This window comes from Lynx rufus, unplaced genomic scaffold, assembly GCF_022079265.1.
Source record: "Lynx rufus isolate CCGP_SWC_20201006 ecotype Redwood Valley unplaced genomic scaffold, mLynRuf1.p SCAF_15, whole genome shotgun sequence".
Classification (NCBI taxonomy): Eukaryota; Metazoa; Chordata; class Mammalia; order Carnivora; family Felidae; genus Lynx; species Lynx rufus.
The window spans coordinates 63,448,873-63,474,935 of NW_025814829.1; the positions used below are offsets into that span (position 1 = coordinate 63,448,873).

General features: G+C 44.4%; 1 protein-coding gene across 2 annotated transcripts in view; it reads right to left on the reverse strand.

Moving 5' to 3' along the window:
* The window catches only part of DISP1 (dispatched RND transporter family member 1), a 187,045-nt gene that overhangs the window by 156,149 nt on the left and 4,833 nt on the right, over nucleotides 1-26,063 (reverse strand). Inside the window, exons 1-2 of one of the 2 annotated variants that reach the window (XM_047077199.1) lie at nucleotides 13,654-14,085; nucleotides 9,114-9,275 (exon numbers count right to left, since the gene is read on the reverse strand). The gene's annotated coding sequence lies outside the window, so the exon portion shown is untranslated. Of the gene's footprint in view, nucleotides 1-9,113; nucleotides 9,276-13,653; nucleotides 14,086-26,063 lie in introns of those variants that run through there. The other variant, XM_047077198.1, reaches the window with a different exon arrangement.

Below are 26,063 nucleotides of genomic sequence, written 5' to 3' on the forward strand. Positions count from 1 at the left end.
ACTGATCCACACTCTCTAGGAGAAAAGGGACTACTACCCACAATGGAGGTAAAAGCACGTCTGGCATACAGGACATCCCCTAGGCTATCCCTAGTGCCGTAATTAAGATCAATGGAAAACTACAATGCAATCCAGGTGGCACTACTAACACTCCAGATCCTTCAGGAATGAAGGTTTGGGCCACTCCATTAGGTAAAGAACCACAACAAGCTGAGGCGCTTGCTGAAGGGTACACAGAATGGGCAAGAGAAGAAGGGTATAAATATCAGCTATGACCACGTGACCAAGTACAGAAATAAGTCTGCAATGGTCATGAGTATTTCCTGATCTTGTTATAATTGTGTTTACATGTCTACATACATACATTAAGCAAATGTCCATATGAAGCAAAATTATTTGCTCACATGTCTTAATACGCACAAATACAGCAACACCAAATATCTCTGAGGAGATGCGTACAAGTGCCAAGTTGACAAGGGGTGGACTTGTGATGGCTAATTTTATGTGTCAGGTTCAGGGGACTAAGAGATGTCCAGACAGCTGGTAAAACCTTATTTCTGGGCATGTCAGTGACGGCATTTCTGGAAGAGCATTTGAATTGGTGAACTGAGTAAAACAAGACTGTGGTCTTTTCTGTTTTCTTTTTGCCAATGTGGGTGGGCATTATCCAATCCTTTGAGAGGCTGAACAGAACAGAAAGGCAGAGGAAGGGTGAATTCACCCTGTGTTTGATCTAGGTCATCCATCTGCCTGCCTTCAGACGCTGGCGCTCCCGGTCCCCAGGCCTCTGGACTCCTATGAGGACTTAACCATCAACATCCTCCCTGATCCCCAGGCCTTCAGACCTAGACTTGAGGACACTATCAACGGCCCTGGTTACGGTTTACAGACGGCAGCTTGTGGGACTTCTCAACCTGTATAACCGCGTGAGCCAATCCCTGTAATAAACATCTATCCACATCTATCTAGGTATGGAAGGCGCTCTCAGTATTTAATTCCAAATCCCTCATTTTACACTAATAATAACAAAAACTCAGAAATCAAAAGTGTTGCTTTTAAGGTCCTCCAGCCAGTTAGTGAAAACAAGGGCAAGTAGAGGTCGTACACTGGTTTCCATCCTGGGCTCTTTCCACTATGCTGTTCCATCTTCCAGGGAAGGCAAGCTTTGTCTTGTAATTAGTCATTCCCATGTGTTAAATGGTTTAAGAAATTTTTCCCTCCACATGAGAACAAAGTTCTGGTCCCAAGTGGATCTGAAAGTCTGCTCAGACATTACCACTTCAGTACATTTACTGAAAATGAAACAGATTTTTGAAGTACAGAACAAGTTTTTAAATGTTTGCAAGGCAACAACTTATTCCCACCGTCCATTTCATAGAGCGCAGTAGTGGTGATCAGAGCTGGAAAGCTCACTTCAGTTGTATTACCAATGGTGGAGGGAGGAGACGACGACTCTGGTACAGAGAGAAGACATCACGACCGGTGTATCTCATGGTCCTGATGACTCCAACTTGGTTTGAGAAGATTATTCATTACCTTGGTCAAGGATCCAAATATAACCCAAGTAAAATTAAAGAATAAGTGACCCTTTCAAAATCTGAAATCACCTTTTGTTCAGTGAAGCTGGTTCTGACAACGGGTGTACAACCCAGCAGAATGCAGTGTCTGCACTCTCAGCAATCTATCTATGAAAGAGCATAACAGATATTCAGCCTAAAAGCAAACACTGAAACCCACAAGATGGGAATGTGGAATGCTCACACCAAAGGAACTTATTCTCAATGACACACAAATAGTTACACATGAACACTTTTACCTAGATAAAAATTAATTAGATAAAATTAACCTAGATAAAAATTAACCACCATTAACTGGTTTCTGTTAATGCTGCCACTGTACCCAGCACTTTTTTTAATTTTTTTTAATGTTTATTAATTTTTGAGAGACAGAGAGAGACAGAGCATGAGTAGAGGAGGGGAAGAGAGAGAGAGAGACAGAGAGAGAGACAGAGACAGGGAAGCAGCCTCCGAGCTGTCAGCACAGAGCTCGACGCAGGGCTCAAACCCATGGACGATGAGATCATAACCTGAGCTGATGTCGGACGCTCAACCGACTGAGCCACCCAGGCGCCCCAGTACCCAGTACTTTTAACATGATTTTTCATCTCAACAACCCCGCAACATTTTATTTTTGCCGCTGATAAAAAAACAGTGAACATTCACCAGAAGTTGAGTAACTCGGGGGCACCTGGGTGGCTCAGTCAGGGAGTGTCTGACTCTTGATTTCAGCTTGGGTCATGAGCTCACAGTTTATGAGTTCGAGCCCCTGCATCAGGCTTTGCGTTGACAGCACAGAGCCTGCTTGGGATTCTCTCTCTCCCTCTTTCTGTCCCTCCCCTGCTTATGCTCTCTCTCCCAAAATAAATAAACTTAAAAAAAAAGGGGGGGGGGGAATTGAGTAACTTGCCCAGTATCAGTAACTCTTATGTAATCTTACCAAAGATTACATAAAGATTATGTAATTACAGAAGATTATAATATGTAATATGTAATTAAAGATTATGATTACAGAAGAGTCAAATACTTTCAGAAAAATGAACTGAAGGATATATTTTGCTTATTAAAGAGAAGGATATGGGCATTATCTTCAACCATAAAGTCCTAACTACCACCTCTGCGTATATGAATGTGGACTTACGTACGCGACACAAACAGCGTAGCATCTGGAAAGCAGGCGGCCTGCAGGACACGTTAGGGGTACGCTACCTGGCTCTGATAAGACGTCTCAACGGAGAGGCCCACGCACCCCATCACGTCTACGTTATCTTTCCTCGGACCCAGACCAAACTCCTTTTCTGAATTCGCCATTCAACCGCCAAGTCTGCATTCCTGTTTGCCCAACTGCTACCCCCACATCCCTCGTTTCCGCATCTGCGTCCTCCAGATTCCCATCTATTACCTCATTCCTTTTCACTGGAGGCAGATAGAGAACTCAGAGAGCCCAGAGCGAGCCTCCGGCCTCTTCCTGCAGCGATGAGCCCCCGAGAGTGACCCTATCCATCCCGCTACAGGGTAGGGTGCCATGCTTTGTTCACAGTCTTTTCTCAGATGGAGAAGAAATACCCCAACTTCCGAGGACAAGGGTTGAACAGCAAGAAAATGATTAAAAGTTCTTAAACTCCGAAACGAACAAAAGGAGATAAGCGCGTGTGACAAAAGGTCCCGCTCAGGACCGGCGTTAAGGGCACCGCGGCACACCGCCCACCTCCGAGCCTCGCGCCGGCCACGCACAGCTCTGTGGCTCCCTCGGCCTCGCCTTCAGGCCTCGCTGCGACAGCCACCGGCAGGAGGAATCCCTTCACTGAGACTGAGAACTATTTCTTCACTAAGATTGAGAAAGACTGAGAACTACTTGCTCAGAGAGCCACAGATCAGAGGACAGGCCAAGAGGCAGGCCCACGTCGTCCGGCTCCACTTCTACCGCACCCACGGTCGCGGAGGAAACACGAATCTGGATGCCGTCAGGTGGGTTCAGAGCCCACCTGGGGCACGTGAAGTGAATTCCATGCTTCATACCGTAGTGTGGGTCGTGGCAGAGCCGTGTCCACCCGAGGAAAGCAGGGAGCAGCGAAAGGCGCGTCAGCTCTCCAGAACAAGGCCCAGCAAGGCCCCAGCCTGAGCCCGTCCTCCAACCCCTCCTCGGGCCAATCCTCCCCCTCCCCCCGGGCCCCGCTCACAGTTTGCAAATGTAGAAAAATGGTCCTACAGCCTAGCGGGGGGGGGGGACACCCCACTATTAAATACTGTTAACCCAGGACCAGAGTCCGTGAAATGTCCCTCAACAAAAAGGTAGACAGTCCAGAAGGACTTACTTAATGTTCATCCTTTTAGGGTCGCCTGGGTGGCTCACTCAGTTCAACATACGATTCTTGGTTTCAGCTCAGCTCATGATCTCATGATTTCATGGGATTGAGCCCCGTGTCGGGCTCCACGCTGACAGTGTGGGGCCTGCTTAGGTTTCCCTCTCTCTCCTCTCTCTCTCTCTCTCTCTCTCTCTGCCCCTCCCCCCTTCAAAATAAATAAATGTTAAAAAGAAATCTGTTTTCAGACTTTTCTTTCTTCCTCAAAAGTATAGTCAAAGTGAGCCTCCAGACAGAATGCAAACTGGGGTAGCCACTCTGGAAAACAGTATGGAGGTTCCACAAAAAATTAAAAATAGAGGGGCGCCTGGGTGGCGCAGTCGGTTAAGCGTCCGACTTCAGCCAGGTCACGATCTCGCGGTCCGTGAGTTCGAGCCCCGCGTCGGGCTCTGGGCTGATGGCTCAGAGCCTGGAGCCTGTTTCCGATTCTGTGTCTCCCTCTCTCTCTGCCCCTCCCCCGTTCATGCTCTGTCTCTCTCTGTCCCAAAAATAAATAAACGTTGAAAATAAAAAGGCAGTAAGAGTCTCGGGGTTCTGGAAGGACCAGGGAGGGAGAAAAAGTCATTGTTTCATCTCCGTTCACAACACTATACTTTACCAAACTGCTGTAAGTAACAGACAGTTTAAGAGAAAAACCAAACATTAAAGAATGAGCAATGTTTCAAACAACAAGTTGTCAAAAAAATTATAACTCTCCTCAGCAGTTCAGTCTCACGTAATTAATTCTTTTTCTAGCTGATCTTTGATCAGCGGTTTTAGGAACCCGCAAACTTCATCAGTTTGGAAAATTACTCAGACCACTGGCATGGTCTCAAAGTCATTCATGGGAGGGCATCACTGGGCACTGTGGCCTGTAGCTGACTGTAAACACTTTCAGACAAGGATCAGGAGTTAAACACCACCACCACCACCACCACCACCACCACCACCACCACCAGTCCGTACACGACACAAGACCGTAAAGTGGCCCTGGTTAAAGGTCTGATGAGGTCACTCCGACGTAACTGACAAGGCACGGTACTTCAGTGACATAATAACCAGAAGTATGACTGATAACCTGATGCTGAACACCTCATAAACATCAAAAGTGCTGATGAATTTCCATGAACTTCATACAATTCGGAAATATTTATATTAATAGCACATATCCATACATTATAACCTAAAGAAAGCTTATCGTCACTTGATTTGACAATACTTGCAACACAGTTTAATACACCAAATAAGCCCAATGAGTTTAACATCTCTCTCTTTTACAAAGTGAGAAACAAATCCTTTGAGATTTTCCAGGGACTTTCTTTAAAAGCTCAAGTCACTTTAAGTCACCAAGACTTTATTTAGAATTGGATTTTGGAAAACTGGTCAAAACCGTCAAGAGATTTGAATGCTTGATCAAATAGCACCATAGATCATTCTAATACTTAATTATCTATTTAACCAAAATGACAAAAAGTTCCTAAAGGCAGATACAGAAGGTAACATAGTTGTGAAAAAACCCTTAGCTGTTTTAATATTGAGAAGATTTGGTTTTCTTAAGTAACCAAAGACCTGATACGCACAACATGAAGCCCAGGAAATCATTCTGATAACAAAATTTTGGTTCCCCAGGAAAATTACTTAAAAAATCTTTTTACAATTTCTTAATGAAAGCACACCAATAAGCCAAGAAAATTCATCATTCTAGTTTTACATCAGTATACTTCTGATATTAAGGTTCATCTTTTACTTTACAAATAAAGCTATTCAATCTTGGCAGCTTGACAACACAATAAAATCCCTTTTCCTCAACCCTTCTACAAACTTTTAAAAAATGTATCTACCTAGTTTTCATTTTTCATCTACCTACTCTTTTCCTTTTTCTATTCTAGAACAGCCAGCCATATCCTATATTAGGACAAATTACTTTCTCTCCTAACAAAAATATATCCTTTACACCTTATATACTTTTTCTTATCATAAACACATTTTCCTTGCATAGTTTGCATACTTTTCTTCTTTGCCTTTATTATTTCTAGTAGTTTCATTTACACAATCTATAAGAATGTTTAACCCTCAGTAACCCTAATTTTCAGTGAAAACTAGGAAGCAGGCAATTATGAGCTGTCTGCCACATGCTAACATCCTGTAGTAAACTAGCGAATCTATGAATTCATTACTTCAGTTTCTAGAGGCATATGCTTCCTCTAAGTACAACTTTTGGATGTGACAAAGGACATGTTTGCTAAATAGATGCACATAAATATCTCTTGTCTCTCTATAAAATTTAAGAAGCAAAAAGTACATAAATTTATGTTCTGCAGTTAGTATTCCAGTGCTTTATCTTATATGGAAATGGTCTAGATATTCAGTGAACATCCATCATTTAACTTAGTATAGCTTTAATGTTTCAAGTTATCAAAAAATTTTTGGAAACTCTTTTTAAGTGGACAGGGGAGCCTGGGTGGTTCAGTCGGTTAAGCATCCGACTTCAGCTCAGGTCATGATCTCCCAGCTCCTGAGTTCAAGCCCCACGTCGGGCTCTGTGCTGACAGCTCAGAGCCTGGAGCCTACTTTCGATTCTGTGTCTCCCTCTCTCTCTGCCCCTTCCCCACTTGTGCTCTGCCTCTCTCTCTCTCAAAAATAAACATTAAAAAAAATTTTTTTAAAGTACACATATTATACAACAAGATTGTTTTTAAAAAGCTCATAAACTTTTACCTCTCTTACATTAATTCACTTGTTCTTAACAAGTATGCCTGAATTAATCATGAAAATTTTGTGAGATATTAAAGAAAACTATCCATCATTTTAAATGATTTTTCTTGTGGACAGATCAGGCAGGCATGAAAAATACTTGATGTCTCCCGTCTTTCTTTCTTTCTTTCTTTTTTTTTTTTTTATTTTACTGTTGTCCTTGACATATATCAATTTATTTTGATTGTACCTTTTGCTCTTAGGTTGGATTTATATTTCCATAATCTTATGCATTTACTAGAGATAACATAAGCTCATGTGACCAGTAAACATGAGGTAGGAAAAAACTGTATGGCTGCATTATATTTAAGGCTGACAACCTTAAAAATTTATCTGTTTTGATTTTATTAACAATCTTAAAGCTAGCTTTATTTACCAGAGGTTAACCCAGATCATGTGAACTTTAAAATAAAAGGCTTGGGTCAGTTTCTATATTCCTTAGAGTTGTAGCAGAGTTGTAGCAATACTTGAATTTATGTAAGTGCTCATTTATCTCCAAGCCAACTTGAAAAGACCTCCTTTAAGGGACTGTATAAATGAACCTGGTGATACTTTCCCGAGATAGAAAAATATCACATACACATAACCTACAGATGCACACAAAGATTTCACAGCTTCCACTCTAGAATTTTAGCGGTGGGGTACCTGGGTGGCTCAGTCAGGTAAGCATCTGACTCTTGATTTCGGCTCAGGTCATGATCCCAGGGTCATGGGATAGAGCCCTGCATCGGCTCAGCCTGGGGCCTGCTTAAGATTCTCTCTCTCTCCCGGGGCGCCTGGGTGGCTCAGTCGGTTGAACATCCGACTTCAGCTCAGGTCATGATGTCACGGTTCATGAGTTTGAGCCCTGCGTCGGGCTCTGTGCTGACAGCTCGGAGCCTGGAGCCTGCTTCTGATTCTGTGTCTCGCTCTCTCTCTGCCCCTCCCCTGCTCATGCTCTGTCTCCCTCTGTCTCAAAAATAAATTAAAAAAAAATTTTTTTTAATTAAAAAAAAAGATTCTCTCTCTCTCTCCCTCTGCCCCTCTCCCCTGCTCACACACACTCTCTCTCCAAAATTTAAAAAAATAAAATTTTAGCGATGTGTCCATAAAACATAATAAAACAAACTCACTGGTTTTTATCCATTTTATATTTTTATCTGAATTGTGTTTGTGACAAAGAGGGTAAATTGGGGGTTACCTCCTCACGATGAGGGCTAATGCTTTGACTAATATTTTTGGAGAAGGCTTAGAGGAGTTTCATTTGCCCTGACTCGTAATCTTATGAGGGTTGTAAGCTACATTTTACACAAGTGACTGAAGAAACATTTAGTGCAGTCTCCACTGCGCATCTGAGCAGATAAAATATTAAATCAGTTTCCAATTGGCCTTTTTTCTTCTCAGCCTGATAACGCTAGGAAGTCTGAAGTTCAAGTGTCTGTGGAGCTGGAGTGGAAAGAGGCCTGGCAGCATGGACAGAAGGACGGATGAGAGAGGGGCCGGGGCGGGGGGGGGTTTACCTGTTGAGGGACCCAGGGGACTGAATGGAGGATCAAGGGAGCAAGAGGAAGACAGAGGAGGAGAAGCCACAGGCAGACAGATGTCTCAGAGGAGCAGTTTGCCATTCTAAGTGTCCTAAACAAGCCAATGACATTCCAAATTATCCTCGGCAAAACCGCGCCGACGCAAAGGGACATAGAGGGAGCTGGTGACACACAGTGGGCAGGAGCTGGAGAAGGGTTAGAAGCTCCCACGGGAGGAGCAGGATCAGAGAGAAGGGCCGACTTAAAAAAAAAAAAAAATCAGCTTCCAAGGAGGGCAACTTCTGACCATGTACTTTTTTTTAAAGACCTCCTTTAAAACATCTTACCAGGTTTCAGACAGGACAGACAACAAATACCCCTGACAGTCATGAACTGCCCCCACCCCGACTTTTTTTTTTTTTAAACCAAAGCTGCACCTGTTTCAAGTGATTCCAAACTGGTAATAAGCCTTTTATGACTTAAAACCAATGAGCCTTTTACGGCTCAGACACGGATACAACCAGCTTCCCAACGAGGGTGCAGAGGAATCGTCCCACCATCCAGAGCCAGAAACAGCCAAGACGAGACTCTGCCAACACGGCTGACAGGTGGCACCAGTTTGGGGGAGGGGTGGGATTAGCCACAAATGGGGTGCAACTCACAGTTGTGTCCAGCCGCGCTCCTGGGGACCCCAGCCTGACAACCGAGCCCTACACACACAAGTGTATAACCTGCACGCCCCGTGGTGACAAGCCACGCCAAGCGTTCAGGGCGAGAGATGAGACACACAGGAGGACCAGGACAGCAAGAGTGTGGGGGAGTCCCTGGAGGGAAAGGGTCAACAAATGGCTGCCCACAATCAAATCCACAAGAGCCACAATTCAACCATCTACTTTCTACAACCGTTTCCCCCCTGCTAGTCTGAATTTGGAACAGAAGGGACAAAGATAAGCGCTTACCGTTTTCTCTCTGGCGTAGACCAGGCACTACACGAGGATGTGAGACAGCTGGCCGCGGCGAGAATTCCAGCCTTTCATGGACTTTGGCCAGTTCTCCCAAGATCCCGTCTGCAGACTCTGGAGTGAGCAGGGTCCCAGCCAGCCCCTCATGGTCACCAGAAACTGCAAGGGAGGAAAAATACCTTTTCTCTCTACTCTTCTAAATTTTTGGCTGGGTCTCTGTGACAAAAGACAGATTAACAAAGAAAGGCATATTATTTGTTTTAAACATAAGTTTTATGTGACAGAGGAGCCTTTGTAAGGAAATTAAGACCAAAGAAATGGTTAAACCTAACTTTTCATACTGGGTATGACGAAAACAATCATGGGAAAACACGATAAGATAAAGGAAGATAAAAGCTAGGAATAGTAAACTGGGGAACCTTAGCAAAGACTGTTCATTCAATTCCCCTTGGCATCCCTCACCCTCAGAGAGAAGGGTGCTCCTCTCCTCTGGGCACAGGGAGGGCACCCCTCGCATGAGGGTCTGTGACCTGTTTCGGGGGAAGGTCAGAAAGTCCTGCCTGCACCTGCCATTCCTCAAATTCCTTCAGCTTAAAATATCCAACATGCCAAGGTGCCGTACTTTGGGGTAGCGCGTCCTAAACCCCATCATTCTCCTTCAAACCAGTCATTTCCGGGGTGCGTGGCTGGCTCACAAGTTATTTCCTATGATTCTCAATGAAAGAGCTTTGCTAGTTAGTAAGAATGGGTATGCAAGTCCTCCCCCGCCCCCAGGTTCGGTGCAAAACACTCCAGCCAGGCACAACGACAAGGCGGACTCCTAGTTCTGGCAGTAGAAACCTGATGGCTGGAGAGCGCCCAGAGATGCTGTCTTACAGATTTCAAAATTCTTTTTAAAACGTAGGGCAGAGCTAGCTGTAAAGCAAGAGAAATGTTCCAAGGCGGAAATGGTAAGAAAGCACAAACCTAGAGGCGAGTTAGTTCCGAAACCAGCATGTCCTATGCGCATCCGCACAGAACTTGAAGAGGGGAGCTAGAACTTGAAGAGGGGAGAGGAGAAGCTAGAGGAAAAGGTCACAGGAGGCAAACCGGTGGGTGTACGCCAGGTGCAGAGCAGAAACCCTCCCACATAAAGCCCTAAAGGGGAGAAGCGTTAAAAAACAATTCATCGTACTGTTGATACACACGAAGGAATGGTCAGAAGGAAAACAAAAAAAAAAAAAAAAGAAAGAAAAAAAAAGATAAACGCATATGGGTAAATCTAAACACTATGTCATTTTCTGGGGTTAAAAGATCAAGTCCCAGAACTGTAATGCCAATAAAGCAGTGTGTATCAGAAAGAGGCTGATCCTACTGTCCTTAACTTCCTTAGGATAACCAGTAAAAGAAAAGAAATGGAATGAAAGCCTTCCAGCAGAGGTCAAAGCGTGAAAATGGAACGAAGAGAGAAGACAGCACAGGACAGGACAGAGCATCCGGGCCTCGGAGTCAGAGCCCCAGGTGGGGGGGCCCAGGGTGGAACCCTAGCTCTGCACCTGGCAGTTCTCTCCACAAACACAAGCCATCCGCTTCTCAAATTCCAGTTTCTTCATCTTTAAAAAGAGAAAATAATACAAAGCTTCCAGCCCAGGATCTGAGTTAACATTGGAGTACCTGATACCCGGCCCCAAGCCGGTTCCCTTCCTGCTTTTCATGACCCTCGAGTGTGTTCACCACCAAGCAGGTCACTGTTGCAGGCGGCTAGATCAGATCATTTTTATCATGAATACCACAGCTGGTACAGTCAACTGTACTCCTTCCTTATTCAGCTGAAAAGATTCCAAATAAAACTGTAGCATATACAGTAGCTCAAGCTGTTTACTGTTCCAAAAGTGTGCTTACATGTATAGGTTTTCGCAAGAAAGATGAAGTTCAAGCTGAAGCGAATGCCCCTTTCGTAGCAAAATGCAAAGGCTAATAACACTTCGTATATGATAAAGAAAACCCAGTAGCTGCTTTCTGAGATACCTACCGACCTGTCCAACCCCCACCTTTCTGGAATTTAAAAAAAAAAAAAATTTTTTTTTTTTAATTATATCACCTCAAAGATATAAAAACTCATTTCAGCGAGTTAAAATTTGTTAAAATTCAGAATGAGCATATAATCCCAAAATACAATAACATCTTGTTGTATAAAGGTTATTTTGTGAATTTAGAAACTGTGCTCCAAAAATCAGAGTGTTCAGAAAAAGATAAGTAAGTCAAGTATTTCTCAATAATAGTGTTATAAAGGTTGACTCTAGGACAAAATAACGTGAGACTCCTTGAGTTCAACAGCCCACATATGGATTATGCCTGCTCTCTCCACACCCCCTTTTTAAACTGTCCGTGGCCAATTTTATTTATTTTTTAATTTTTTAACATTTATTTTTGAGAGAGAAACAGAACACGAGCAGGGGAGGGGCAGAGAGAGAGAGACACACAGAATCGGAAGCAGGCTCCAGGCTCCAGGCTGTCAGCACAGAGCCCGATGAGGGGCTTGAGCCCGTGAACCCTGAGATCATGACCGGAGCCGAAGCTGGACACTCAACTGACTGAGACACCCAGGTGCCACCCAGGCGCCCCCTCCATGGCCAATTTTAAATTCTGAGTGGATTTTTTCTCTTCTTCACAGGATGCTTCCAGAACTTCCCCGTCTGTACATTTTAAAGAACAGAAATTAATTTCCATAACTGTCTAAGATAAACTTCAAGGCAATTCTGCCCCCCAAATTATAACATGACCCAAAATAAAGTATGAATGCTTTAAGGTTTTTGTTTCTACCAGTATAAAGGTCTGACTACCCCCGACTTTGAAGCACACATGGCAGTCAGCAAAGTGACCCAATCCTCTCACCTGAATAAAAATGCTAAGAGCTGGGGGCGCCTGGGTGGCTCCGTCGGTTAAGCGTCCAACTTCAGCTCGGGTCCAACTTCGGCTCGGGTCATGATCTCACGGTTCGTGGGTTCGAGCCCCGTGTAGGGCTCTGTGCCGACAGCTCAGAGCCTGGAGCCTGCTTCCGATTCTGTGTCTCCCCCTCTCTCTGTTCCTCCCCTGCTCTCACTGTCTCTCTCTCACTCTCTCAAAAATAAATAAAGATTACAAAAAAATCTTTTTAAATGCTAAAAGCCGAAAATGTTTTGCAAGAAACCAACTGGCAACCACTAAAACTAAAGATGAAAGTTTCATTAGAACAGAAATGGAAAACCCTGCATGTATACACACGCTCCAACAGGAAATGACGTACGTGGTGGACCTCAGGAGTGAAGCCCTCAAGAGAGCTGTATGCCACACACAGCAAGGCCTCCGGGCTTGATGCGCGGCACAGCAGCCAAGGGCTACGGTCAGGGTAGCCCTCAAGCCAAGGGCTTGAGGTCAGGGTGCCCCGGTCCAAATCCCAGGTCCAGTTACTGTGCAACACGGGCAGTCTACGTCCCTTCCACAGACCTCAGTGTCCCTAACTGTGGGGCTGGCATGATAGCCCTTAACAGGCCTGCAGAAAGGGTTAAACTCGAAAGAACAGACACAAAGTCCTGAGCACGAGAATCGGCATATAATAAACATTTAATGATTCTAGCTAGCCACGGAATCCCGTTTCTCTTATTTTACAATACGGCACGACTAGAAGCATCAAAAAGCACCCTGCGCAGTCGTTAATTAAAGAAATTGTGTTTTAGTTACTCACTCCCTGATAGGAGGAGGTAATCCTAATGCCCATCATACAGCATTCAGCCAACACAACCACATCCAATACCAAACAGCCACAAATGAAATCATTAATAATTATTAAAGCATACCAGTGACCACTGACCTGCTCACCTGAGCCCAGAGATCTTATTACTAACAATCAGGTTACACAGTATTAAGGGACTAATGAAATTTTTCTGTAATATACTGCCGCAGTGATCTTGAGAGGCAACCATAAAAAACGGTAATAAAGTCTGGGGCGCCTGGGTGGCTCAGTCGGTTAAGCGTCCGACTTCGGCTCAGGTCATGATCTCGCGGTCCGTGAGTTCGAGCCCCGCGTCGGGCTGTGTGCTGACAGCTCGGAGCCTGGAGCCTGTTTCAGATTCTGTGTCTCCCTCTCTCTCTGACCTTCCCCCATTCATGCTCTGTCTCTCTCTGTCTCAAAAATAAATAAACGTTAAAAAAAAATTAAAAAAAACATAATAAAGTCAAAAATAATCAAGAACCACCAATTACTCTGCAACCACAATTCAATATGCCCCCCTCACAGCCTTAGCAGCTGGGGGTGGGAATCGGAGATGCGAGCCTACTCAAAACAGTTTCGTTCGTTTGTGTAATACGTTCCAGGGGCATGAGGACCCACGGCAGATAATTCCAAAAGTCTGGTTTGCATCTGACCTTGATGGCCTAAGAAACCCTAAGCAGTCTCAGGGAAAGTGACACCTAGATCTAAAACCTACAACTCGGGGATGGAAAGAAAAGACCTTTAAGAACCCTGGAATTCTCCCATCACCCCCCACCCCCCACCCCCCACCCCCCGGGCAGAAACTACCTGAGACGGAATTGTGACCTGGCAGCGATGACCGATGACCACGGGCAGCACCACCTGAGGTGACGTCTGGAGCAGGAATCTGATAACCACTTACTTGGTAGCCATTAACTTACTCTTCGTTTCAAAGCGGCCTTTTTATCTCGGTTTAAAATGAGTGAAACTGTCTAAAATTTTCTTTGCAGCAAATGGAAATGCATTCATCATCACTCCCCATCATCCTTTTCAGCTGGCAGTAACTTGTGGTTGTAAAGCTAAACAACAAAAAAGAGCGTGGGTGATGTTAATCAGAGCCTGGATTCCGGCCCTGCCCTGCAGCGTGCTGTAATGGGAGAAGAGTTCCTGCTTCACATTCCAAAGGAAATGAATTCTTCTGTGAATAGCCCCCCACGCTAATGCCACCTCTCGGTCCGTCACTGTTTTCATCCATGCAGCCAATATTTTGTAAGCACTTACTACTCTGTGCTAGAAGCTACGATAATGACAGCACCACCCTTGTCCATAATACACTGACTGCATCTCAGGGAAGTTTAAAGCGGAACGTGTGGATCCCAAACGCTACTACAAGTGCGTGAATATTAAAAAGAGCTCTAGAACCAACATGCTGTTCACGCTCTCATAGAAAGTGCTTTAGGGCAGACCCGGAATTTAAGGCGCTTTGAAAACATAGAGGAAAACTGTACAATCCAAAGCAGACAGGCTTTAGAATTCGCTTCACCGTTTCTAAGTGTTACAAACTTAAACAAATTACTTAATCTCTGCAAACTTTGGTTTCCTCATCTATACAAAGGAAATATAAGCATCTACCATAAATAAGGTTGTCGTGAGGCCTGAATACAATGTACAGTAAACGGCTGGGACAGTGCCTGGCATACAGTATACGATCAATAAATAGAAGCCAGTATTAGTAGAGACATTCTCAACAAGAGGAACGCATTTAGTGGTGACCTTCACCCCTCGATGGAAAAAGTTAACTGCGTCAACAGAACTCAGCAGCATGGTTCTAAAAAGCAAAGTGAGAGCCTACGCTCCATGGGAGAGGGTGTGAGTTGATAACATGGAAAGCAGGAGAACCCACCTCAGGGCAAGGTGAAGACAGGAACCTGCAAAACGAGATGCAGTGAGATTACAGAGGAAGCACCTGCAGAAGAAAGTCAAGGAGCAACTCCACCGATCCGTCAAGTTGGAAAAGGTCTGTCTCCCCCCATGATTCTGTCTCCTCTCCTCCACCCCTCCGGGGAACAAGTGTGTTTTCTCTGAGAAACTGGGAATCCAAAAAAAGGAAGTCTGAAGAAACAAGGTAAAGAAGCCGTCTCTATGTATTAAGCCACTTACTAACACTTTGGATTGACAGGTTTTTGTTTGGTTCTACAAATTCCAGTTTAAAACACACGGTTTATACAATTGCATATAATAAGTAGACCGATCAGTCATTCCACACTTTCCTCTGAATTAACGTCATCAAATAATTACAGATGAGCTGCCGGTTACGAGGGAAACGGAGGTCTGGGGGAGAGGTTAAGGGACACAATTAGAGCAACGGGGTGACGCTGACACGTGCGGCGCCTGTGAGAGGGGATGCACCACAAGGGAGGGGACGACGGAGCAGGGAGAGGAGGGGACAGCAGGACAGTGCCCACCAGCGGCCCTGGAGCAAACACGATGGTCCACAAACCGCTCCGGCTTTTTAGGGCGAGAATTACCAGCGCATCTCACTGAAAATCAAGTGCCACTAGAGACTACAACACCTAACTACCCTAGGACTTTGACACCGGACACCACATAAGCTGAAACACTGGGGCCTGAAAATACAAAACTGTTCAACCTTACGATCAAACTACAGAACATCCGTCATTAAAAAATTAATGTTCATTTAATTGCGTCGTTTTTTAAAAAAGCAGTTAGAGGTTGCTAAAAAGAAACTTTTTTCAAGTTTATTCATTTATTTGGAGAGAGAGGGAGGGTATGAGCAGGGGACGGCCAGAGAGAGAGGGAGGGACGGAGGGAGGGAGAGAGAGAGAGAGAGAGGGAAGGGGGGAAGAGAGACAGAAAAAAAGAAAGAGAGACAGAGAGAGAGGGAGAGGGAGAGAGAGAATCCCAAGCAGGCTCTGCACTGACAGCATGGAGTCTGATGCAGGGCTCGAACTCACAAACCATGAGATCATGACCTGAACGGAAACCAAGAGTCAGACACTTAACCAACTGAGCCACCCAGGAGCCCCCAAAGAAACTTTTTCAACTGTACTTCCCTCCCCTAAGGATCTCTTTCAACTTTTCCAAACTTTTTTTTTTTTTAATGTTTTATGTATTTTTGAAAGAAAGAGAGACAGAGAATGAGCGGGGGAGAGGCAGACAGAGAGGGAGACACAGAATCCGAAGCAGGCTCCAGGCTCTGAGCTGTCAGCACAGAGCCGACCGTGGGGCTCGAACTCACAGACCAGGAGATCATGACCTGAGCCGAAGTCGGACACTTAACCAACTGAGCCACCCAGGCGCCCCCAAACTCTTTTTGCTTATGAATGTAGACACACACAAATTTCTCAACTTAAATTTAAACCCAGCCTACAAACCTGTGCTGAGAGCTCTCTTCCAGCCCCACGGGTTGCAGAGAGAGCCCTTATCAACAGATCTTCAAATGTCACAAAGGCTGCTTGAAATTATATCTAAACACATTAAGTTACTTGGAGTCAAAAGCATATCCTACCAATGTTCTGAATACAGTGAAATGTTCCCAGGTCCAGTTCAGAAATAATTACGCAATAAAGTTGGGGCAGAAACTCTATGCCTCAGATCTAGTAATCTCATATTTGATCCCATACAATGAAAAAAATCTGTTATTTAATTACTGCTGAGTCTATATCCTGAAGTGCTTTTGTATCTTAAGAAGCAAATACCACAGAAAATGTCTTTTAAGTCCCTTCTCTTTGGAGTTGGCATCCATTGAAATATTCCATTTTGGGGCGCCTGGGTGGCTCAGTCGGTTAAGCGTCCGACTTCGGCTCAGGTCACGATCTCACGGTTCGTGAGCTTGAGCCCCGCGTCGGGCTCTGTGCTGACGGCTCAGAGCCCGGAGCCTGCTTGCGATTCTGTGTCTCCCTCTCTCTCTGCCCCTAACCCACTCACATTCTGTCTCTGTCTCTCTCAAAAATAAACAAACATTAAAAAATATACATTTTTCATTTTGTTTTTTACTTACAACCTGAAGGAAATGACCCTTTGAAGAGGAAAGGGAGAAGTTACTTCAAAATCCTGGACTTGCGTTCCCCTTTCCAACTGTTATCTTTGTAGTTATATTCCAAAGTGCAAAAAAAAAAAAAAAAGTAAAATTAATTGGAAGTAGTGCCATATTTAAGTACATCTTTTCAATTTGATGAAATTAAATTTGCAACTGAAATACAACCCCCCCACAAAGTGCGTAAGAGTGCGGCAGCGGTAAGAAAGTACTCCACGTAGTCAGGGACGTGCACCTGCCTGAAGAAAGAACCCACACTGCACAACTGCAGGGTGGCACAGAGTAGCTAGAACAAGCGACAGGGGAATTAAAAAAAGGATCTCACTCCAGCAACACCTCCTGATAAGACCCTCAGGCAGCTGCCATGATGTAGTATAAAAAAGCTATCACTTTTGAGTCCTACGTGCCGGGCATTATGCTAATAAGCACTACATACATCATCTCCTTCACTCCCTCTAACGACTTAGTGCACTGGGAATCATTATGCTCATTTTGCAGGTAAGGAAGTAAACTCAGGTTATGCCTCAAACCTGGCAACCTTCTCAAGAATCCATTTACACCCTCCAACGTCTTCTCTATGCCCCGTGGAACCCTTCCAATTCCCTTCCAGGGGACTTCCAAGTCCCTGCCCTGCGCCCCTTACAGAGAGGAGCAGGGTCCCCACAGCTCCCTGTTCCTCTGCTCTCTGACGGTCCTCGCGAAGGAAAGCTCCCTCAGTGAGGTCTTTCAGGCCACATGTTCTCTCTACTTCAAGGTCCTCTGGAATAGCCCCTGTGAACCAATCAATGGCTAGCTTGTACTTGTAAAACCTCTCCGAGCCTCACGGGTAGCACAGTGCCCTTCGTGAATTTGGGGCCCGCCTGTACGCCCCTTATGCTACACCCCCTTCTCTCCACCCACCCTCCCCCCAGGGCCCGAGAACGGCCTGAGTGTCGCCTCCGTTCTGGTAACTATCAGTTCATACTCAGTCCCTGAAGTACACACTCAAAATCACCCCCTCTTCAGAAAACCCCTTAACTAGCGTCACTTCAACTGTAATCGCTCTCAGCAAGAAAGGGCACTGGATTGGAAACCAGATCTGGCTTCTAAAGATGGTTCTTTTATTCACCGTGTTACCTGGGCAAAATCACTCCATCTTCCTGGGACCAGTTTCCCAACCACAAATGACGAGAATTTGACTAAAAAGCTCAAAACCAATTCCCAACTCTACGATTTTTTTATACAAAAGAGTTAGCAACAACATTAACTTATTAAAAAACAAAAAAAAATTGCTATAACATTTTTAAATTATTCAAGGCACCCTACATTTAAATACACAACATACAAAAACCACACACACACAAAAGAGAACTTTCAAATTTCAAAGGTTGATTAAATTGTCCATTTGTTAGTCTTTATTTGACACATGAATGAAGACCGAGGTAGTCCCTTAGAGACTACTGGTCTACAAATATAGACACTTCCTTAATTAGTACTCATTATGTAATACTTTATACACCACAAATTTTAAAATACCAAAATGTGTTTGTAGTGCTGATAGCTGGTCTTATGGGTCAACTTGGTTGGGATACAGCTAAGTTAATCAAACATGAATCTAGGGTTGCAGTTCAAGTATTTTGTAGATGTGACTAATTTGACTAAATTGACTTTAAATAAAGGAGATTACCCTGGATTGTGTGGGTGGGACTCATGTAAGCAGTTGTAGGCTCTAAGAACAAAAACAGGTTTCTCAGAGAAAAAAGAATTCTGCCTCAAAACTTTAGCACCAACTCCTGCCCGACCTTCCAGCCTGTTGGTATGCCCTACAAATTTTGGATTTACTAATCCCCACAATTTCACGAGCCAATTCCTTAAAATAAATCTCTTTTAAAACACACACACACATACACCATATTGGCTGTTTCTCTGGAGAACCCTAATATATACCAACATACCAAAAGACTCAAACAGGTATTTATTTTTCTTTCTTGCTTGGTTTTTTAATGTTTATTTTTGAGAGAGAGACAGAATGTGAGCGGGGAGGGGCAGAGAGAGAGGGAGACACGGAATTAGAAGCAGGCTCCAGGCTCTGAGCTGTCAGCACAGAGCCCGACGCAGGGATCAAACCCGTGAACCACGAGATCATGACCTGAGCCATACTCGGACACTCAATCGACTAAGCCACCCAGGTGCCCCTTTTTTGTCTTTTTTAAGTTAGGATTAACAGATGTCTGTTTCTTGAAACCTCTTTAAAATATTAAAGCATTTTAGGGGCGCCTGGGTGGCGCAGTCGGTTAAGCGTCCGACTTCAGCCAGGTCACGATCTCGCGGTCCGTGAGTTCGAGCCCCGCGTCGGGCTCTGGGCTGATGGCTCGGAGCCTGGAGCCTGTTTCCAATTCTGTGTCTCCCTCTCTCTCTGCCCCTCCCCCGTTCATGCTCTGTCTCTCTCTGTCCCAAAAATAAATAAACGTTTAAAAAAAAAAAATTAAAGCATTTTAATATTTTAAGTGCTCAGAAGGTTATTTTGTTAGTACCTTCTGCATGATGCCAACTTTTCTTTATTAAAATCCATAGGAGGGGAAAGAACAGTGACGTTCCCTACATGGAATTTCTAAGCTCCAGAGCTGATTTCACAAGATTGTGAGATGCAATTTTTTTCTCATTGTCCTGGCTTTGAAAGTATTTCCTAACTACCAGTTCATATATCACCATTGTGAGGAAATCAACGATCAGCCCAATCCCAAAGCTGAAGAGCCACACAAAATTGGCACAGACCTTGGACTACTTAGTGACATCTGCAAATTCAAGCCCAGAATTCTGCTCCAAGTTTTACTGTTGATCTGTCTCGTGGCTAGTCTTCAGTGCTACAGGGACACAGAAAAGACTTCAGAATCACTACACACAGAAAACTACTAAAGATCTAAGAATCACATACTTAGTAATCAATTCACACACTGGTGTCCTTCAAAAAACATTCCTGATACGTGGTATATCTAGAAACTTTTCCTGTAAAGAGGCCAGCAGTATTCGGGCTTTGCAGGCCAAAACATCACCATGGCAACTACCTGACTCTGCCACTGTAGCCCCAAAGCAGCAATGACAATATATAAATGAATGAGCAGAACTGTGTTCTAATAAAACTTTATTTACTACAACAGGACATATTTAGCCTGAGGGGTGCAGTCTCCTGACCCCTGACTTAACTCAGGCAATCACAGAGCCAGAAAAAACCCTGAAGACCATATGGTACCATACCCCACTCAATGTCAAGATACCCATACCAATATCCCCAACAAAGAGAGATCTGGTCTCTGTTTAAGTCCCAGTGACCATCCTGCACAGAACGGTTACCATAATCAGACTCTTCTCCAAGCTGGACAGTGTTCCTCAATGAGGACAGCAAGATTTTTGGACGGGATATTTTCCCATTGTGTACAGCTGTCCAAAGCATCCCTGGTTCCCAAATCTTAAGTGCTAACTACACACACCTACACCCATCACTATGACAACCAAAACCCTCTCCAGCATCTTTCCAAAGCCCCTGGGGGGGAGGTGTCAGGATCCACCGAACAGAGGCGGAATACACGGCAAGTCCTACCCAGACGTCCTCATTCTATCTACGGCAGGTATGACTAATAAATCACAATATTCTTTAATACTGACGCTGGACTTTGTCTTTTTTTTTTTTTTTTAAGAGAGAGCATGCGCAAGTGGGGGACAGGGACAGAGGAAGAGAGAGAGAATCCCAGCACAAAGCCCGACTCAGGATTCAATCCTATGACCCCAGGGTCATGACCTGAGCCAAAATCAAGAGTCGGACGCTCAACCGACTCAGCCACCCAGGCGTCCCTCTGCGTTTTTAATAACCCACCAGAAATACATGTGGATGGAAAGCATGTCTAAATTACCTAAGCCTCGAGTGTAACACCACGTAACATAAAAATACAAGTTATCTTGGGGTGCCTGGGTGGCTCAGTCAGTTACACGTCCGACTTCAGCTCAGGTCATGATCTCACAGTCCGTGGGTTCGAGCCCCCCATCAGACTCTGTGCTGACAGCTCAGAGCCTACAGCCTGCTTCAGATTCTGTGTCTCCCTCTCTCCACTGCTCATGCTCTGTCTCTGTCTCAAAAATAAATGAAAACATTAAAAAAAAATACAAATTATCTTTTTCACACTTTTAATGATCACCAAATTTTCCCAAAATAAAACTGCTTTGAAGCCAAGGCAAGACCATACCTAACTATTCTCTGCATTTTACCAAATTATTCGCCATTTTGGAAAATCACTTCAATGGCAGCACATACGTTAAGTACAACCCACCTGCACAAGTGTGCATTTGTAACCGTCTCATCCACAGTAATTCTAGACACAGACACAAAACGCTGACCATCTGGAATCTATCGAACACACACATATTAAAAATATTTTAAATCATTTTTTAATGATTTTATTTTTATTCCTCCTTTATATCGTAGTTAGAAATTGTGTTCATTTCTTTGCCATCAGATTTGTAAGTAGTTACAGTATGCCTATGAATTCATTTCAGGATGGTAAAGGAGGAACTGTAAAATACCTGTTATAAAAATAGTGTTGGATCTGACAGGTTAAAAATCACTGGTCTAAAGATACCTGTTTAGCCAAATTCCCCTAACACAGACAGCACTCTTGTCCACACTCTGGACACAGATGTAATGCATTTGTTCAAAAGCAGCTGTCACTGGCCCTCCGAAGCCATTTCACAGAAACAGAGATCTCACAAGAGAGGGTCAGTTCCCGTGTCCCCTGTCCTCTGTGGTATGACAGATACAAGAAAGGGCTGTGCAAACCAAGTGCGTAAGACGTCTAAACCCTCCAGCACACCGGGTCTGTCTGTGCAACTACTCGCACCTGCTGGTGAAGGCACCCGGCAGTGATTACGTGTCAATGAAAGAACCCAGCCGTCACTGAGGCAACTGCCCTTGTGCACCAGACACAGACTCTCCTAATGAGCCCATTTTCCACATTAAATTGTGCTACTGGGATCTGTCCCTGGCTTTACACAGGGCAGGCTCTAGAACAGCGTCCACCAGGACACTTACCCACACCCTCTGGTGTGATAACCACGGCCACATGTGGCATCTGGGCACGTGCAGTGAGGTTCCGTGTGGCCAGCTGTGACTGGTCACGACTGGACCGGACAGCTCCAGAATATCAGAGCTAGAAAGGGGCCCGGAGGCCACAGATCACAGCCACGTCTAGCTTCAGAAAAGGACTTACCACAGTAGGAATTAAGCAACGGAGGCTGAGAGGGATGTACCTACTCCGTTACCGGAACAGGCCCCTCGCCCGGCCACAGCGCATGAGCAGCACAGCCACTTCTAGAAGCCACGCATCCTGAGCCACTCCTCTGCCGTCCTGTTGCTGACTCAATAAAAACTCAGTTATTTCATGTCTCACTCCCCATATGCCATCAAATACGTACAGAATTAATCTCACAACTGATAGACTTTCCTCAAATCTAGACTTAGCTATAAGCCACCATAATGTTAAAAGTATGGAGATAAAAAACTAAGATTTGAACTAAAGCTTAAAAATGCTGTCTATGAGAGATTATTAGTTTGGGATTTAAAGGTTTCACATTGACTAAAAATGAAAATAATCTCTACATACAATCTACGTCGATCTCCACATAACCCAAAGGTATAATTGTATATCTCGATTACAATAATGGACTGAGGCCACTGGCAAGTGTAGTTTCCCAGAACATTTATTATCATTTCCCTCTATAAATCTTTTTTTCAAATCTTTTTTATAGCTCATGGCAGCTGGGTAAGAGTTCATACATAGTTGAAAGATGAACTTCAAGCAAAATCATTAACATAAGAAACGGCAGGTCCCGGAGGCTTTCTTTGAATCAAGGTTTCAACTATTCTAGGTTTAAGTGGTAACATCCAGTCTGGAGGGGTAGGAGAGAGCCAGGTGCCAGGAACACAATTCCAGCAATTGGTCTTCTCTATTCTTTGGAGACATGCGTGTGAAAGTGAGTGGGAGGGAGCGGAAAATCCGACACAACTCTGGGTTGGCCTATAAGTAATTCTTGGGTCTTCCAGGGAATAAGGGTACCAGATCCAGAGAACTATCACTTGTCACCCTTCTCCACGGAAAACCTGGTATAAAATTACCCGTCGGTGATCTGCCGCAAAGCCTCACAAGGAGCATTAGCTACTTAGCTATAATGAAAGCCAGCCCTGACTCAACCAAGCTTTAAGGGATAAGCATTATAAACACAAAAGCTGAAAAGGATAAGTGTGTTAGAAAACGGAACAAAAACAGATCACTACAAGCTGAAATGCTGAGCTTCTGAAACCCAGCCAGGATCAAAGTTAACAGGAATAAACGTAAAGTCTTGTAGATGAGTTCAAAAACCAGCTGTACAGGTAGAGGGAGCAGATTAACAGATTTCCCATATAATTTTGGGAGCTGTGGTTTACCAAATGCTTAATATAAGAGCTAGATGTGTCTGCTTAAATGTTAATGTAATTTTAAACTTCAACGGTATTGAATGTGCAATAATATGACAGTAGGTGTCCACCCTACAGGAAGGAAAAGCCCCCATATTTGCTGCCTTGATCAGACATCTAAAATAGTGTGGACAGGGGCCCCTGGATGGCTCGGTCAGTTAAGTGTCTGACTCTGGTTCAGGTCACGATCTCACAGTTCGTGGGTTCGAGCCCCGCATCGAGCTCTGAGCTGGCAGTTCAGAGCCTGGAGCCTGCTTCAGATTCCGTGCCTCCCTCTCTCTCTGTCCCTCCCCCACTTGTTCTCTTTCTCTCTCTCTCTCTCTCTCTCAAAACTAAGTAAACATTTTAGGGGCGCCTGGGTGGCGCAGTCGGTTAAGCGTCCGACTTCAGCCAGGTCACGATCTTGCGGTCCGTGAGTCCGAGCCCCGCGTCCGGCTCTGGGCTGATGGCTCGGAGCCTGGAGCCTGTTTCCGATTCTGTGTCTCCCTCTCTCTCTGTCCCTCCCCCACTTGTTCTCTCTCTCTCTCTCTCTCTCTCTCTCTCTCTCTCTCTCTCTCTCTCAAAACTAAGTAAACAGGGGTGCCTGGGTGGCACAGTCGGTTAAGCGTCCGACTTCAGCCGGGTCATGATCTCGCGGTCCGTGAGTTCGAGCCCCGCGTCGGGCTCTGGGCTGATGGCTCAGAGCCTGGAGCCTGCTTCCGATTCTGTGTCTCCCTCTCTCTCTGCGCCTCCCCCGTTCATGCTCTGTCTCTCTCTGTCCCAAAAATAAATAAACGTTGAAGAAAAAAAAAAAAAAAAAAAAAAAACTAAGTAAACATTTTGAAAATAAAATAAAATAGTGTAGACAATTAGGGAAGCCATATTTTCAAGATACTGACAACCTAGTGGAGCCAGAATAAGACGATCGGGACAGTAGCACATGTAGGTACTGGCATTACTTAACCTGGAGAAGAGACAGTTATCCTTAAATATATGACAAAATTTTACACTGCAAAGAGAAAACAGATTTTCAGTGTTGCTCTGGATGCTATAACTAAAACATAAAAACCACAACAGGCGGGCGCCTGGGTGGCTTGGTCGGTTAAGTTCGAGCCCCGAGTCGGGCTCTGCGCTGACAGCTCAGAGCTTGGAGCCTGTTTCGGATTCTGTGTCTCCCTCTCTCTCTGCTCCTCCCCTGTTCATGCTCTGTCTCTCTCTGTTTCAAAAAAATAAATAAACGTTAAAAAATTTTTTTTTAATTAATTAATTAGTTAAAAAAATAAAATAAAAACCACAACAGGCAATTTGGACCTGTTATAAGGAAAAGAATGACCCAACAATGAACCAAGGCTGCACCAGAAAGTGAACACCTTGTTACTCTAAGTATCCCTGCAAGGGCCATAAATACTCTGGGAAGGAAAGGGTTATGAGAGTATCCAGACCAGGCAGAAGACTGCATTACGTGACTGCTACAGGTTCACGCTAATCCCTCGACGATAGTACTTGAATTGCAGAAGAGAACAATTAAGCTGAGTCAGCAACTTATTTCCCCGGAGACAAGTTAGTTTGGAGACAAGGGAGAAGAAACGAGAAAGCCAAAGGGGCTCCAAGATACACTTAAAAATACCTGATGTATAAGGGCCCAAGAGTTGAGACGCAATTGAACAGGTGAGTCCAGATAAAGACCTGGGGTTGCACCCCAGGTCCAGCACCTCATTCCAGAAGACATCACCGGGCTGGTCACCTAACCTTCCTGAAGCTCAGGGTTTCTGTCCCTGACATTCGATCCTGCCTAAGGACCAAATGACGATATAAGAAAAGCACTCTGTAAATATTTATACATAAATTACCAGTTATTATTCTACATTAGTCAGACTCTTCTAAGCTTTGCTCACCCCCTTAAAAAAGGGTTATGAAAAACCTAGACTCTTGAAACATCAACCAACATAAAGCTGCGTGAACAGACCAGGGAGGAAGTCCTTTTCAAGCAGGGATCCTAAAAGTACAAAGACAGTCTTACCCGAGGGGTTAACAAGGCATTTATTACAGAACAGGTTAAGTGTTCCTAAAAAGGATGCTGTTCTGCTTTTTTTGATAACTAAAGACTACAGATTAAGAGTTGACTTGATAAAGGCCCTTGGAAATGTTGGCCGGATACCTTGCTTACAGAGTTCCCAGCAGTAAAGAAGGTCACTTCCTGGCAGGTGCAGGAACCTCAGGACATCTTGGGGACCTTGTGAAGAGGAATTCACCCAGTTCCACAGGTATTGCAGGCCTGTCTGATGGCAAGTGTTTGGCTTGGCTTCTGGCCTGGAGAGGCTACTAAAAGTTCAATCTGGAGATTCCTTATAAAAGGTTCCAGGAAAGCAAACTTTAACAGAGCCTCAGGATCAATCGCTATTCTTGCTGAGCTTATGTAAATAATTAGGCCAGGTTTCTTAAGACGTGACTTGTTCTACAAATGCATTGGTCTTGATTTGGCCATCTCTGGAAATGAGGGTTTTTAGAGAGAAAAACTATGTTTCAACAGCGCACAGTTATGGATGTTAAATTCTAGCTCCGACTGCCTTTAAATGTTTGTTGTGTGCCTAACCTACACAACTTGAGGTAAACTTCAGAAAAATTGTCACAGTATTTCATGTACAGACAATCTTCTGTGCTTGTTATTCTGTGGGGATAATAAGACCCCGTGGGCATATGATTATTTAAACAACTAGAAAA